This window comes from Pan troglodytes, chromosome 15 (assembly GCF_028858775.2).
Source record: "Pan troglodytes isolate AG18354 chromosome 15, NHGRI_mPanTro3-v2.0_pri, whole genome shotgun sequence".
NCBI classification, from domain to species: domain Eukaryota; kingdom Metazoa; phylum Chordata; class Mammalia; order Primates; family Hominidae; genus Pan; species Pan troglodytes.
In genome coordinates, this window is record NC_072413.2 from 32,708,014 (window position 1) to 32,714,554 (window position 6,541).

Genomic DNA, 6,541 nt, shown 5'->3' on the forward strand with positions numbered 1-6,541 from the left:
CACCACTGCAATCCAGCCTAGGCGACAGAGCAACGTTATGTCTCAAAAAAAAAAAAAAAAAAAAAAATTACCCGGGCTTAGTGGTGCATGTCTATAACCAGCTACTCGGGAGCCTGAGGCAAGAGAATTGCTTGAACCTAGGAGGTGGAGGTTGCGGTGAGCCAAGATGGCACCATTGCACTCCAGTCTGGGCAACAAGAGTGAAACTCCATCTAAAAAAAAAAAGACAATAGAAATGAATGAACGAGTGTTTCACGGAAGAAATAAATACAACTTATAAACACGAAAAGATGCTTGACATCAGCAGTAACTCAAGAAATTCAAATTAAAGCAATGATTAGATGTTATTTTTATCCTAACAGAATGGCAAAGGTGAAAACGATAGTCACTGTTACTACAGGTGGAGGAGGACTTTAATCACTATTAATAAAAGTGTAATTTATTGCAAATCGCCAAAAGAGTGTGATTTGGCAACCTATATAAGAACCAGAAATTTCACTTCTGAGAATTTGCCCTAAGGCAATAAATCCATCCTGGTGACCAAAAGCACATAAACATTGTTTATGGAACCCAGGATGTGGCTGCAGACTGACTCAGGTTCCACCTTGCACCAACCTCAACACGCAACCTCACCCCTTCAGGGGATTCCACCAGGAACCCAGTCACAGTGAGGATGCAGGGATTTTTGCAGCTGTGCCAAGGTAGGCAGAAACACAGGTGGGACATCACATCTCTCAGTGGCATTTCCCTGGAAAATCCTCTAAAGATCTGCCTTTTCAGCCTCCAGCTCTCCTCTGACCCACCCTGAGGCCCCTCCAAACCCTTATTATTCAGAAAATCAGGTGGCCAGTCTTGAAAATCCAGCCCCAGAGGTTGGCATCTGCTCCACAGGCAGGGTTTATCAGACCAGATTATTTCTGCCCAAGAGGCAGGATTGTCATATTAACTGCTGACAACATAAAAATGTCTCTCTGTTAATACATTTATAATAGCAAAAAAATAGGCCACAAGTATAAATGTACAGTATAGGAGATTACATAAATTATGATACATTCATACAATGGACAAACTTTTGAAAAGAATGAGTTGGCCGGGTGCGGTGGCTCATGCCTCTAATCCCAGCACTTTGGGAGACCAAGGTGGGCAGATTAGGAAGTCAGTAGATCGAGACCATCCTGCCTAACATGGTGAAACCCCATCTCTACTAAAAATACAAAAAATTAGCTGGGTGTGGTGGCACGCATCTGTAGTCCCAGCTACTTCGGAGGCTGAGGCAGGAGAATCACTTGAACACGGGAGGTGGAGGTTGCAGTGAGCCGAGATCGCGCCACTGCACTCCAGCCTGGGCAACAAAGCGAGACTCCATCTCGAGAAAAAAAAAAAAGAACAGAATGAGTTGGGTCCATTTTGGACTAACATGGGATGAGCCAGGTGTGGTGGCATGTGGCTGTAATCCCAGCTACTCAGGAGCCCAAGGTGGAAGGATCACTTAAGGCCCGAAGTTCAAAAGCAGCCTGGACAACATAGTGAGATCCTGTCTCTAAAAAATAAATAAAATAAAATGCAGTGATGTCTAAGAGGTACAGCTGGCTGGGCGCTGTGGCTCATGCCTGTAATCCCAGCACTTTGGGAGGCAGAGGTGGGTAGACCACCTGAGGTCAGGAGTTCAAGACCAGCCTGGCCAATATGGCGAAACCCTGTCTCTACTAAAAATACAAAAAAATTAGCTAGGCGTGGTGGTGCATGCCTGTAGTCCTAGCTACTCAGGAGACTGAGGCAGGAAAATCACTTGAATCCAGGAGGCAGAGGTTGCAGTGAGCCAAGATTGCGCCATTGCACCCCAGCCTGGGCAACAAGAGTGAAAAAAAAAAAAAAAAAAACAGGTACAGATGAAGGCAACAGACTTGCAGAACAGGATATATGCTATGAACACATTGTCAGTTTTGTGCATTGAGGTACCCCAATGTCTTGAGCAATGCCTGGCATAAAAGAGGTACTCAAGTATTTGTTGAATGGATGAATGTTTGTTAAAAGAAAGATGTAGGAGGCCTAGAATCTTGTCTACCGTTATCTCCAGAGTCTCCCAATGGCTGGGAAATTGCCTAGGGGCCCATAGTGTGTCCTTTAAAAATATGTAACAGGACTGGTGAAGTAGCTTATGCCTGTAATCGCAGCACTTTGGGAGGCTAAGGCAGGAGTATCACTTGAGCCTGGGAGTTCAAAACCAGCCTGGGCAGCATAGGAAGACCCTGTCTCTACATGAAATTTAAAACTTAGCCAGGCGTAGTGTTACGTGCCTGTAATCCCAGGTACTCGGGAGGCTAAGGTGGGAGGATCAATTGAGCCCGCGATGTCGAGGCTACAGTAAGCCATGATTGTGCCACTGCACTCCAGCCTGGATGACAGAGCGAGACCCTATCTCAAAAAGAAAAATAAAAAATACACAATAGTTATCAGCTACTAATCCTGAGGACAGGGATACTGAAGAAAGAAAGAAAAGAGATCACTTTTTACTTTACATGATGCTATATTGTTTACCTTACATGCATGTAATACTATCGTGAAAATTCATAATAGGAGAGGTTGGGAGCAGAAAGCTTGAAGTTCTGAGAAAAACAAGGGCAAATAAGTATGATATCTTACAATCTGTTATACCTCTAATTGTTCTCATTTTAACTACTTCACTCAAGCCATTTTCTTCTAAACCTCTCTAAGTAACCCAGGAAAAAATAAAAATTAGCATCTGTATGACTGCTTGACCAGGCCTGTTTACATTAACAATCCCTTCAGGTCCACAAGTTTAAATCTTAAGTAACACAGATTTTTGATTACCTAAAAACCACCATTTCGCCAGTACAACAATAGCTGGAGCTTTTACCATAGCATAAATTGACATTTGGGTATTGTTCTAAAATGACATGTCCATAGTTCAATAGTTGAGTGAGATTTTGGGTTTTTTTGTTTTGTTTTGTTTCGTTTTTAGACAGGGTCTTGCTCTGTCACTCAGGCTAGAGAGCAATGGTACGATCATAGCTCACTGCAGCCTCCAACTCCTAGGCTCAAGTGATTCTCCCAACCTCACCTCCTGCCTCAGCCTCCCAAATAGCGGGGACTATACAGGTGACCACCACAATCGAGAGTTTTCTTTTTTTCCTTTACGTGGATTGCAGATTTGATGGCAGTAGTAAAAAAAGTCAACACAGGCCAGGTGCGGTGGCTCATGCCTGTAATCCCAGCACTTTGGGAGGCCGAGGTGGGCAGATTACCTGAGGTCAGGAATTCAAGACCAGCCTGACCAACATGGAGAAACCCTGTCTCTACTAAAAATACAAAAATTAGTCAGGCGTGGTGGTACATGCCTGTAATCCCAGCTGCTCGGGAGGCTGAGGTAGGAGAATTGCTTGAACCCAGAAGACAGAGCTTGCAGTGAGCCAAGATTGCGCCATTACACTCCAGTCTGGGCAACTAGAGCGAAACTACGTCTCAAAAAACAAAGTCAACACAAAATAGAGGGAGATTTCCTGGCTCTGCTGCTCCAGTCCGTGCTAGCCCCTGAGCTTCAGCACTGTGACACGTCCTAAATCTCCTTAACTTCCCCATCAATTCCATGAAGAATACCTTAGCTGATCCTCTTACTCATTACCGCTCACTGAGTTACCCCGTGAGGCCGGAAGACAGCCTTGTATATTGTTTCAATATATAATATATAGTTTCAATATATAATATATATTGTTTCAATATATATTATATATTGTTTCAATATATATTATATATTGTTTCAATATATATTATATATTGTTTCAATATATATTATATATTGTTTCAATATATATTATATATTGTTTCAATGTATTATATATTGTTTCAATATATTATATATTGTTTCAATATATAATATATATTGTTTCAATATATAATATATATTGTTTCAATATATATTATATAGTTTCAATATATAATATATATTGTTTCAATATATATTATATAGTTTCAATATATAATATATATTGTTTCAATATATATTATATATTGTTTCAATATATAATATATATTGTTTCAATATATATTATATATTGTTTCAATATGTATTTTCCCCCAAAATCTCCCAAGTGAATCTGATGTTCCAAGGAAGACATGAATCTATCCGGTGGTTTCAAGTCTCCCCAGCACACAAACTGACTTAGAAAACCTGGCCACAGGCCTTTCCCACCTTATCTTCAGCTCTGATTTGATTATCAAAGTTTTCTGGCAATTACAGGACTCCAGGATCTGTAGGCTTCAATCAACAGCTCACACCACCTCCCTAACAAATGGCTGTCCTTATCATTCTTCTGCTCACAAAGCATAAGGGCCCCTATTTTCTTTTCTTTTTTTTAAATTTTTTATTTTATTTTATTTTATTTTTTTGAGATGGAGTTTCTGTCTTGTTGCCCAGGCTGGAGTGCAATGGCGCGAACTCAGCTCACTGCAACCTCTGCCTCCTCGGTTCAAGCGATTCTCTTCTCAGCCTCCCAAGTAGCTGCAATTACAGGCATGAACCACCATGCCTGGCTAATTTTGGATTTTTAGTAGAGATGGGGTTTCTCCATGTTGGTCAGGCTGGTCTCGAACTGCTGACCTCAGATGATCCACCCGCCTCAGCCTCCCAAAGTGCTGGGATTACAGGCGTGAGCCACCACACCTGATCTTTTTTTTTTTTTTTAAGACAGTCTTGCTCTGTCACTGAGGCTGGAGTGCAGTGGTGTGATCTCGGCTCACTGGAACCATCACCTCCTGGGTTCAAGTGATTCTCCTGTCTCAGCCTCCCGAGTAGCTGGGTTTATAGGCACAGGCCAACACACCCAGCTGATTTTTGTATTTTTAGTAGAGACGGGGCTTCACCATGTTGGCCAGGCTTGTTTCAAACTCCTAACCTCAAGTGATCCACCCGCCATGGCCTCCCAAAGTGCTGGGATTACAGGCGTGAACCACCGCGCTTGGCCCAGGGCCCCTGTTTTCCTTTGCATCTGGTAGGAACTCCTTTGTCTTGCTTTTGAAGATCTCCACCATCAGACTGCAATCTCCTGGTTACTAGAGTCTCCACACATGCTGGTGGCCCCCGCATCCACAAAACGCCCCTCCACGCATAAACACCACATGCTTGCCCCTACCTTTATGCCTGGAATTTCTTCCCCACTTGCCTCGAAGTGTCCAAATTATGTTATATCATGTTCTTCCAGATTTAGCTTAAGTTTTCCTTCTTAAATTTAATGGAATTTGCCCTTTTCACAAGATGGCATTGAAAGCAAAGAAGGAAGCGCTTGCCCCTCCTAAAGCCGAAGCCAAAGCGAAGGCTTTAAAGGCCAAGAAGGCAGTGTTGAAAGGTGTCCACATCCACAAAAAAAGAAGACCCACACGTCACCCACCTTCCAGAGGCCCAGGACACTGCAACTCTGGAGGCCGCCCAAATATCCTCGGAAGAGCGCCCCCAGGAGAAACAAGCTTGACCACTATGCCATCATCAAGTTTCTGCGGACCACTGAGTCCGCCATGAAGAAGATAGAAGACAACACCACACATGTGTTCAGGGTGGATGTTAAAGCCAACAAGCAGCAGATCAAACAGGCTGTGAAGAAGCTCCGTGACATTGATGCAGCCAAGGTCAACACCCTGATTCGGCCTGATGGAGAGAAGAAGGCATATGTTCAACTGGCTCCAGATTACGATGTTTTGGATGGTGCCAAAAAAAATGGGATCATCTAAACTGAGTCCAGCTGGCTAATTCTAAATATGTGTATCTTTTCACCAAAAAAAAAAAAAAAAAAAAATTAATGGAATTTAACGATTCTCTGCTCTTCCAAAATGTAGTAACAGCAGGAGTCTGCATCAACAATTTGGCTCATCACTTGATTTTTGTTTGTTTGTTTGTTTGTTTGTTTGTTTTTTTGAGACAGAGTCTCTCACTGTCACCCAGGCTGGAGTGCAGTGGTGTGATCTCGGCTCACTGCAACCTCTGCCTCCCGGGTTCAAGCGGTTCTCCTGCCTCAGCCTTCCGACTAGCTGCGACTACAGGCGCATGCCACCACACCCAGCTAATTTTTGTATTTTTAGTAGAGATGGGGTTTCACAATGTTGTCCAGGATGGTCTCGATCTCTTGACCTCGTGATCCGCTTGCCTTGGCCTCCCAAAGTGCTGGGATTACAGGTGTGAGCCACTGGCGCCCGGCCCATCACTTGATTTTTTTCCTCTTTTTTATTTATTTATTTATTTATTTATTTTGAGACAGAGTCTTGCTCTGTTATCCAGGCTGGAGTACAGTGGCGTGATCTTGGCTCACTGGAACCTCCGCCTCCCAGGTTCAAGTGATTCTTGTGCCTTAGCTTCCCCAGTAGCTGGGGTCACAGGCAAGCGCCACCACGCCTAGCTAAATTTTTTCGTATTTTTAGTAGAGATGGGGTTTCACCATGTTGGCCAGGCTGATTTCGAACTCCTGGCCTCAAGTGATGTGCCTGCCTCAGCTTCCCAAAGTGCTGGGATTACAGGCATAAGCCACCACGCCCA

The 6,541-nt window shown here is 43.4% G+C and overlaps 1 pseudogene; it reads left to right on the plus strand.

Annotated features, from left to right (window-relative positions):
- The first annotated feature begins 5,272 nt into the window (after positions 1-5,272).
- Positions 5,273-5,742, plus strand: LOC134808406 (large ribosomal subunit protein uL23-like; annotated as a pseudogene).
- The last annotated feature ends 799 nt before the right edge of the window (positions 5,743-6,541 follow it).